The 9,801-nt window shown below is 46.1% G+C and overlaps 1 long non-coding RNA gene across 2 annotated transcripts; it reads left to right on the top strand.

Annotated features, from left to right (window-relative positions):
• Positions 1 to 97: 97 nt before the first annotated feature.
• On the top strand, positions 98 to 4,915 carry LOC136358501 (uncharacterized). 2 transcript variants are annotated; one of them, XR_010743128.1, is made up of 3 exons: positions 98 to 321; positions 2,429 to 2,564; positions 4,856 to 4,915. It is a non-coding gene; the product is annotated as an uncharacterized lncRNA (long non-coding RNA). The 2 variants fall into 2 exon arrangements; XR_010743127.1 differs by lacking the exon at positions 4,856 to 4,915 and having other exon boundaries at positions 2,429 to 2,606.
• The last annotated feature ends 4,886 nt before the right edge of the window (positions 4,916 to 9,801 follow it).

Raw genomic sequence — 9,801 nt, 5'->3', positions numbered from 1 at the left:
CGGGGCCCGCGCCCATCCCGGCGGGCCCCTCGCGCGAGCGCCGCCGGAAGTGGGCGGGGCCCCGGAGCCGCCCCCCCCCTTCCCTCAGCCCCCTCAGCCCCGAGCGGGGCGCCCTCGGTGTGGGTCCGGTGAGCCGCGGCCGCTCCCGCTGGCAGCGGGGCTCGGCGGGGACGTGCTCCCCTCACAGCTCCGTGGCAGGAGGCTGTAGCCGGGGGGGACTCGGCCTCTTCTGCCAGCGGCCAGGATGAGAGGACACAGCCTCGAGCTGCGCCGGAGGAGGTTTAGGTTGGACAGTAAGAAGGATTTTTTTTCACGGAAAAGGTGATTAAACATTGGAATGGGCTGCCCAGGGAGCTGGTGGCGTCACCGTCCTTGGAGGTGTTTAAGGAAAGGCTGCATGTGGCGTTCAGCACCGCGGTCTGACTGACACCCTGGTGTCCTGTCACAGGTTGGACTCGGTGAGCTCAGAGATCTTGCCCAACCTGATTGATCCTGTGGTTCTGATAAATATTTCTGATTCATGGAGTGCACCGTGAGTTAAAGCACCTCCACCCGTGGCTTTCCATACCGGGTTCATGCCCACATTCTGTGCTGGGCAGCACACAGGTGCCAGAGGCCAGGAGTTGCTCCTGAGCTAGGCTGTGGTTTCCCTCTTTGTCCAATATTTTCCCTATTTTTGCCTGCAGACGCTTCCCAGCGGTGCTTGGGCTTCCCTGTGCACTGTGGTTATGGTAGAAACCCCCATGACCCTGCCTGCCATAAATACCCCCCAGCACCCTGCAGGTAAACCATCACCCTGGTTCTCACTTTCTCTTTTTTTTCTTTAAATCAGCTCTGTATGGCCTTGCAATATACACTTGTATATAAAATTATATGTAATACATCGCTGAAGCCTTACATCCACACAGAGTCACACTGCAGACCAGCCCAGTGCCCTGTTACCATGAGGAGAGGTATACTGGGAATGGGCAGGGTGTTGCTAAATTCCAGTTTCAGGAGGTGGATGCTGCTAAATTCCAGCTTCAGCCTTGCCTGGGATGGGCAGGGTGGTCGTCCTCCCTCCTGGCTGAAGCTCCCTGTAAGTTCTCTGGGATAAACCAGGATGAGCCAGTCCATTTCGGGGTAGGATGGCTCACCTCTGCCTTTGCCTGTTCCTTGGCTTTTAAGAAAACCAAAAATGCAAAGACCCTGTGAATTTTACATCCCAGCTCACTGGACCTGGGAGCATCCCTTTTCATTTCGAACCCCCTGACAGTACAAGGCTCACTGCATGCTGCCTTCTTGACATCAGGGAAGATGCTCCTCTTTATGCCCTGGATGCACCAGGAAAAAAAAAGTCCTGGTTTCGCTCCAGAACTTCAGCAAAATCCTCATCCGGTTCTCTAGACATTGATGAGAGCTTGCTGTTGTGCAAGACTGTTAAATGCAAGATCAGCCCCACTCCTGTCCTTCCACTCTTAATTAAAATGCTTTGATTTAAACCTGTTGCTGTCTTTTCTACAGCTCTGCTGTGATCCCACATCCAACACCTGCAAGCCAAACACAACCTGGGTAATCTCTGGATAGGACAGGGGCAACTTTCATACAGCTGTCCTTTTAAAGGATAATTACAGGCATGACTTAGAGGGTAATAAGCAGAGATAACTTTTTATCTGCCAGCAATAAAACTAATTCCAGTAACCTGTCTCACTGTGGTGAAACCAGAGGAAAACACTCCCTCCTTCAGTGCATTTTATGGAAGGAGGGGAGCAGTCAGCACTGAGCACTGGTGGTGTTACAGAACCAATCCATCCCAAACCAGCAAAGTTTGGTAAAGCTCTTGAGCTGGATTAAACTCAGGGGGAGGTTTATCTGGCAGTATGCAGGCAAAGCTGCTCATGCAGCCCATCCTCCTGCACCAACACTTGGGGTTAAGGAGACACAGGAAGACCAAAAAGAGATCTAAATGCCCCAGATGAAAAGAAGTTTTTGCTCCCCCAGTGCCTGATGTCTCCATCTCAGCCAGGGGGCTCAGCATCTTCCAGGAGCCTGGGGCTGTGTCACAAAGGAACAGCAGGACAGAGGTTTTGCCTGGGTTTATGCCTCAGAAATAAACTGCCTCATAAATAAAGTAAATAAATGCAGTAGTGGTGATTTCCTTTGGTTTCATCAACTGAGAAGTTTACACCAATGAAAGATGCTGCCAAAAGTACTGGTACTGTCCCCCTCTTACTCCAACCATTCTCCCCATCCCAGTTTTGGCTCAATTTTTGGCTAGGAGAGTTGTCTTGTGAGTGGGCTCATTCCCGGCTTGTACAAGGGGAGGTGGAAGAGCCCTTCTGAAGACCCAGCATCACCCTTGCATTTCACTCATTTATTTATTCCTTTGCTCTCCTTATGAAGTTTCCCACTGAGGATGTTTATTTTCCCTCTCTCCTCTGTTTTTCAGCCACTCCATTTATTGCCAATGAACTGACTTGTTGGAGCTAAGAAGGGTCAGCAGATGATGGAAGTCTCTGTGTTTATGGGGAAAAGACAGTGCAAATGCCAAGGAAATATGGCTGGGAGGCAGCTGGAAAGGCAAGGTGTGAGCATTTTAATTTACTGGCTACAGAAGGATAGAAAAATCTTTGTTGTTGTTGTCCAAATAATATAAATGGCAACACAGCTGCTTTATGGCCATTTCTTTGTTAATTATATATATTTTATAGTAATATATACTATAAATAGAGGTGTATGTATAATATACATACAATTGTATGTATACGATTGTATATACATTTATATAATTATATATACATACAATTATATCAATACATAATACAGATACATAATATATAATATTGTAACATGTATATATGTAATAAATGTATGTGTAATGATATGCATACATGTAGTAATATATGATTTCCATATCTTATGTATATTATACACATAAGAGATACATACATATAATTTTATATCCATATATATATGTAGATACATATATATAATTGTATATACATATATATATACACACATATATCTTATGTGTATTATACACATAAGATATATTTTTCTGTATTAAATTAATATATATTTACAACTTTATCTACAGTATAAATGCAGGAGTTTATATTATATACATGTAATTCTGGGTGCATCCAGCAGAGTAGATGATACACACAACGGATCCCCAAGGATGTGTGTGTGTGTATAAAAAATAAATATTTGTTATAGTTGTATATTATAAATATAATTTATATTTGCTATTATATTATTATAAACATTTATTACTCAAGTATTTTTGTATATTTAATCTATATGCATTTATATCACGGACAGATGCATTTACACCATCTACAAAACCTGTCTAATATATATAGCTATCTATTGTGATTTTTCTTTTTGTTTTTTTCTCTTTTAAATCTGAATTTTGGTCCAAGAGGACAGTAGGTGACTGGCAGCAGTAAAAGGCCCCGTCTGGGTGGGGCACACGGGCTGCACCTGAGCTCTGCCAGCTCCTGTTTGCCCGGTGAGTGCGGCAGCCTCCTGACACATTCCCGGTTGCTCCGGAGCTCTGTTTCCCGACCAACACACCCATTTGCAGTATTTCCCAAACAAACGGAGGCTCATCAGCCAGCACCATCGTTCCCACTCCCTCTTCTTCCCCTTCCAGCTGTCCCTGAGGGTTGGGTTCAAGCAATCCGTGCTCGGGCATCAGCCGGGGAGCGAGTTTAATAGCACCGATCAGACCAAAGGTTTCAAAGTGCATCATTAAAAAATATCACTGTGCCACCGGACAGTGATATCCCAGGGCTTCAACACGGGGTGCAGAAACCTGTGACTGCTGCCTTCTGAAATCCTTCCCAAGTGTTTAAAAAGGTGTAAAAGTCCACATTTCGTTTCATTTTAGTCTAGTTTAGTTTAAGAAACAGGGTTCTCCCTGCCCATGCTGTGCTCACACAGCTGATGTTCAACTCCACCTGGTTCAATGCTGGAACGAAAAATATTAAATTAAAACAAGAGAATATTTTTAATTCTATGCCTTTCCCTCTATCTCTTTTCCTTGTTTAAAGCAAGGACACACTGCACACCTTTGGGACAACAGCTGAAAAGCCACTGAATCAGAAATAAGCCTGGTTGCACCTAAAAACCTCCTGTTACCAACATCAGCAGGGACCATGTACAGGTTTTGGGTGCTCCCTGTTGGAGCAGCAGCATTCTTGAGCAGTAACTTATCCAAAGAGGAACAGAACAGAGGCTGCAAGGGCAGGTTTGGTGGGGTTTGGTGATGCTGGAGCTGCTCAGGCCTCACAAGTGAATGGGGATTATTTCACCCCCACACGGGCTGGGCAAAAGGTCTGTAAGAATTCAGGGTCTATTTTTAACCTCCCTTCTTGCAGGAATTTTGTGGTGGCTGGCGCCTGGTGGCACGCAAACCAAAAAACTCCCACCATAGGGCTGGGATGGGGGCGTTGGGAACTAACAACGCAGCCCTCTCTGGCCTGGAAGTGCTGGGGGGAAAGCAGCCCGAGGGCAAGGCAGGGTTCCTATAGCTCCTGTCCTGCCAGCTGCCTCTCTGCATGCTGCAAATCTTTCTGCTGGTTTTTCACAGAAAACAAAACCCTCCCGACAAGCCCTCCCGACAAACGACAGATGAGTCGTGTCCTTATCGCCACCCGCTTGTCACCCCTTCACATTTGCCCCTGGCCCTGTTCCCACCGCTATAATTAACGGCAAATCAGGTGTCAGCTTGCTCTGTTGGACACAGCCGTGGAAATTCTTGGCACGGTGCTCTTCCTTTCGGGGCTGGAAGCCAAGTGCTGGGGACAAGGGAGAGAAAAACGGCTCAATACGCCTGCAGCGGGGTGAGAGCCTTCCCCTTCCTCCCCAGGACTGCATCCAGGACCTGGTTCAGACCCAGTGGCCGTGACTGGACATCTGTGTGCCCACCAGCAATCCCAGGAGGGGACAGTCGTGCAGTACCATCCACCTCCCAAGGTTTGCAGCCGTGATCAAGCAGGTTTCCTGCAGCCAGGAGCGTAGTGGTGAACCTTGGAATGCTGGTGCTGAGGGCCTGGAGGTCTGCTGTGACAGTTTTGGCTTTTCTTCTGGGTTAGGCAACACCCAAATCTTCCATCTTGACTCATATGCACTACTATACTCTAAAACCTAAGTTTCTAGGGCTTGGAAGTTTCTAGGACTCTAAGAGTCTGCTCAGCCACTGGGTGATAAGCCTCCCTCGCTGTCCCACTGATCTGGCTTGGTGACATCAAAGCTTCCTTAGCCCAGAGGACTGGGACTGACACTGCTGGTGACTCCTCCTGTGGGTTTGGTGAAACATCTCAGTAGGATTTTGGTGCCTGCCTGGCAGCTGGAGGCAAGGGGAGAGAGATGGTTCCCAGGTCACTCCACCTGGCCAAGCAGAGCATGAAGAGGTGTTTGACCAGCCAGTGACTGGGTCTTAAAGGTTGGACATGCAGAAAGAAAGGACGTGCACTGGGGCATGGTGAACCTGGCTATAAAAAGCACCAAACAGGTGAGTTAAGAACAAGACTAAAGGAGTTACTGTAATTTTTCAGGTTTCTCTTCCAATAGGCCATGGGGTTTTCCTAATGAGTCAGAGATCATGCAGAAAAACAGAGGCCAGGAAAAGGAGCTCTGGAGCTGGGACCTCTGGAGGCCCTTCTTCCAACTCCTGCTAGATCAGGTTGCTCAGGGCCAAGGTTTTCCTATGCCAAGACAGATATTCCACAGCCATGTTGGGTTCTCTCTCATGGAAAACAAGTTTTTTTTCCTGATATCCAACTGAAATTTCTCTTCTTCCAACTTGTGCCCACTCTCCCTTGTGTAACCTCTGAGAGGAGCCTGGCTCCAACTCTGTCTCTGCTCTTGGTGAGGTTCCTGATGGACCCTTTCTAGGGCTGAAATTGTCTGGTTATTCTCTCTGGATGGCTCCTGTTCTTAGTCACGTGGGAGAAATTTAATCTGCTGACATGTCTTAGTACAAAATCTTGGGTTATGAAAACAGGGAAATATCTTCAAGCAGTTAAGAGACACATGCCTAAATGCACTAGTTTATGCTTCATCCAACAAGATGCATAGGATTTTAGTTTTTATTTTGAAATTTAATAGTAAGTTTTAAAGCAAGGTTAATTTAAGGTAGCATTAGAATCTGGATGAGAAGAGAAATATGTAATATTTCGTGGAACTGAACAGCAGCAGAGGCTTAAGGTGGAAAATAAGGTTAAACCTTTAATTATAGGGTGAATTAACCACAAATTAGAACAGTAAATTTATCTGTCTTAAAAATGTCCATCTCCTATCTCCACCTGTCACAAAAAATAATTTATATTACTACATACTTACTTAACAACCACCTCTACATCTATTTCTTCCACCTGCGATTCTGTATGAACCACGTGCTGTCAAATCCGAAGAGGAAAAAACAAGAACAAAACAAAATCTAAGCTACCTCCTAACTGCTACTGAGTTTATTATCACACACACACACGTGTTAATCCCCGAGGCAAACAAAGAGCAGAAATGTACAGGAAAGACCTACTGGCATCATTCAGTGCTCTGTTTGTCCAGCAGCCCTTCCCTCCCATGTGCTGGGACCATGCCCAGGCTTCTGCAGCAGCCCCAGATTTGCATAACTCTCTTCCCAATCAATGTCCTCTCCAGAAAGATGACTTTTTTCCTCCCCCATTCACCACATTTTTGAATTTTTTTTCTTGCACAGTTACCCAACCCGTTGGTTTCTGAGGGAAGATGAAACCTGTGCTCACAAGCCCACGTGCAACAGCACAACAGAGCTTGCCCCAGAGAGGGAATGGTGTTCTTCAGCCAACTCCTAGTCCTGCAATGCTGCAAAACCAAGCAGAACACCAGCCCTATTGTGTCCATGTGATCTTTTTCACCCCTGAAATGCATAAAATAGATCAATTTCTGTTTTATTTCTTGCAATGGTTGTGCCCCTTTTACTGGCGGGCCACCAGCCTCCTCTGACACGTGCAGGGTTCTATGCACCACTGCTGGAGTAAGGAATGAAATATCACCTGTTTTCAGGCATATAAAAACCCTCTCAAGGCCACCAGATCTTTTCTGGGCCAAATTCAGGATGGCCTCAAGCCTGGAGCGGTGGCTCCATGGGGATGTCCTGCCCCTGGGAGAAAACTGCAAAGAACTTGTGGTCCTGTTGAGCCTCCCCCACCCTATGTCTCTTCATATTTAGGTGCTCATATTTAGGGAGATTAATGAGGAAGGCAGGGAGTCCCAGTTGATAACATATCTCAGATTATAGAGTTGTTATCAAGTTGTTGCCTTAATTTTGGTTTAATTTTAGGCCTGCTCATTTGGGGAGCATTCTCTGAAAATATAGATTATAATAGAAAGGAAGAGATTATGTATTTATTGCTACAAATGGACATGGTTTTAACCTCTTCCATGTTCTAGCCAAGCCATCCACTGCCAGACAAGCTCCCTGGAGCCCCCTGGAAATGATCTCAAGGACTTTAGTGGTAGGACAGTGACTCCCAACAAGGCCTGCCCTGCGTTTTTTACCCCTTCTCCAATGAAAATGGGTGGATTTCATCCCTTTAGTTCTTGCCTGCTCCACACTGGACTTCCCAGCCCCATCCCAGTGGAACAACCTTTTTCACAGTTTCTCCCACATAGGAAATCTTTTTAAGGCCATGTTTGCTTCCCTTCCTTAATTCGAGAGAAGACAAAAGACTTCAATGGGGACCCCTGCTAAAATATTTTCTTCATGCTACTAAATAGTCATGGAGAAGCCAGATGAAACATCAGAAAACAATTTATTTCAGGTGCCCACACCACTGCACCTCAGTGTCCCCTTCCCAGTGAGGGGGTGGTTTGGAACTTTAAGGTCCCTTCCAATGCCAACCATTCTAGGGTTCCATGATATTGCCACCATAATCCTCTTTTTGATGGCAAAATCAGAATCTCAGATGCTTTGGGATGACCTCACAGCTGTTCAGGCTTTGCTGGTGGCAGCACAAACCCTCTCAGAGCACTATCATCCTTTCCAGCCAAGCTTGGGGTAGAAGGGGTTGAAGTTTGCCCCCAATACTGCTCTTTGAATGTTGGATGATAAATCTATCTGTTAATTGTGAAACATGTTTAATGTTTTATCCATTTCCAAGGACGCGCTTACCCAAGTGCAACCCGTGCAGTGAAATTGTGTTTTGAGAGCAGCCATGAAGGGGGAAACATCACAAATACAAAGCCAGACCCTTCTGTCCTGGGTACACTTTCACAGAGGAGATGTCCTAAAATTTTTAATCCTGATCAAGTTTCTACTGGGGTTGGCATAGAGTGAGCCCTGAATATCCTTGCCCAAAAAACCCTTGCCCAGTTAGTGATTCCTAAGGATCATTGCTCAACACCTCCAAAATAGAGGTCAGGATAGGAAACCAAGTCTTAGAATGACAAGATGAGGCCAGTGAGGAGCCTGAGCAAACAGCCTCATTCCAGCAGCAGACAAAGCCACAGCTACTGAGGAGACCTGGGGTGCCTCCACTGCCTTGGGCTATCCTTATTGCCAAGAGCATATAGTGCCATGTGCTCCAAGAGCTGCATTGCGTCCCATCAACAACTCCTGAAAACCAACAGGATTTCCCATTCTGAAAATGGGGACTGATTCAAATTCCTCCAAAAAAATTTAATGTTTGGGCTCAATGATCTTTTCCAATCTGTGATTCTGTATGAAGGTGGCTGCTTCAAAGTCAGGCTTTTCTCCACAGCCAAACCACACCTGACCTGTTCAAGAGCACTTTCCCTCTTTATTTTTTGCTCTAGTTTTGTTACGCTCTGGGGTAAAACACAAGCAAGTCTAATCTTCTTCGGCTACATGTCTTTGCTGGAGAAATCCAGAAACAGCCAGAAATGTTTTACAAGCAATCAAAGGCTTCTGTGCTTGAGTGAAGAGGTTTTCACAGGAGTTTGGCTGTACTGATGGGGAACTGTCTCCACAATACATGCATGGTCCCTGTCCTGGAAGTCACTTTATGATTCTTGTATCCCCAGTTGTCTGTTCTGTTTATGCTGTATATTAAATTCTGCACCTTTCAGACTGGTTCTGAGAGCTAAGGGGGGAAGAAGTGTGGGGTTTGTTTGCAGAAACTGCTCTGATTCCTCCACACTCTGCTCCTGGACTGTGCTGTCTGCAGCACGGACAGACAGCAGGACAGGGATCTCCTGTGCTTTTAGTTACTTTAACTAGCTGAGGCACAGAAGTTCCCTGGACTGTTTTTTTGGGTTTTTTCTCTTTTTCTGGGGACTGTTTAAATCTGTCCTGGACTGAAAAACTCAGAGAGACACCTGCAGCCCACACCTGCAGCCCGCTGGGGCCCAGGACGGCATTTTCCAGCACAGGAGGGACTGATAAGAGACTGGGAGAGCTGAGCTAACCCATAGCAAGGACTTTCTGAATTTTGCCATCTCTCTTCAGAGCAGCAAGAAGTTTTATTGTTTCACGTTATTAATTTTTTATGCTTGTGGGCACTTTGTTTGTTAAAGAAACAGGTTTTTTCCACTTTTCTCTAAGGAGTTTTTTTTTTTCCTGGACCAACTAGGGGAGGGGCCATTTGGGTTTGCTGCCCCAAGGGCCCCCATTCAGAGGTTTTCTCCCAAATTTGCCCTAAATCAGGACAGTCAACCACAAAGATTTGACCAGGCAGCAGCTGAAATTGCTCTGCATGTATATGTATACACAGCTATATGTATAATATGGCCGAGCTACCCGAGCTTTGGCATCTCCCATTCATGCTCCACCACACTGGGCTTTGAGACAGGCTGTGTCATTCCTTCCTTTTG

This window comes from Sylvia atricapilla, chromosome 3 (assembly GCF_009819655.1).
Source record: "Sylvia atricapilla isolate bSylAtr1 chromosome 3, bSylAtr1.pri, whole genome shotgun sequence".
Classification (NCBI taxonomy): domain Eukaryota; kingdom Metazoa; phylum Chordata; class Aves; order Passeriformes; family Sylviidae; genus Sylvia; species Sylvia atricapilla.
The sequence above is the reverse complement of the archived record's forward strand: the minus strand, read 5'-3'. Positions and strand labels throughout refer to the sequence as shown.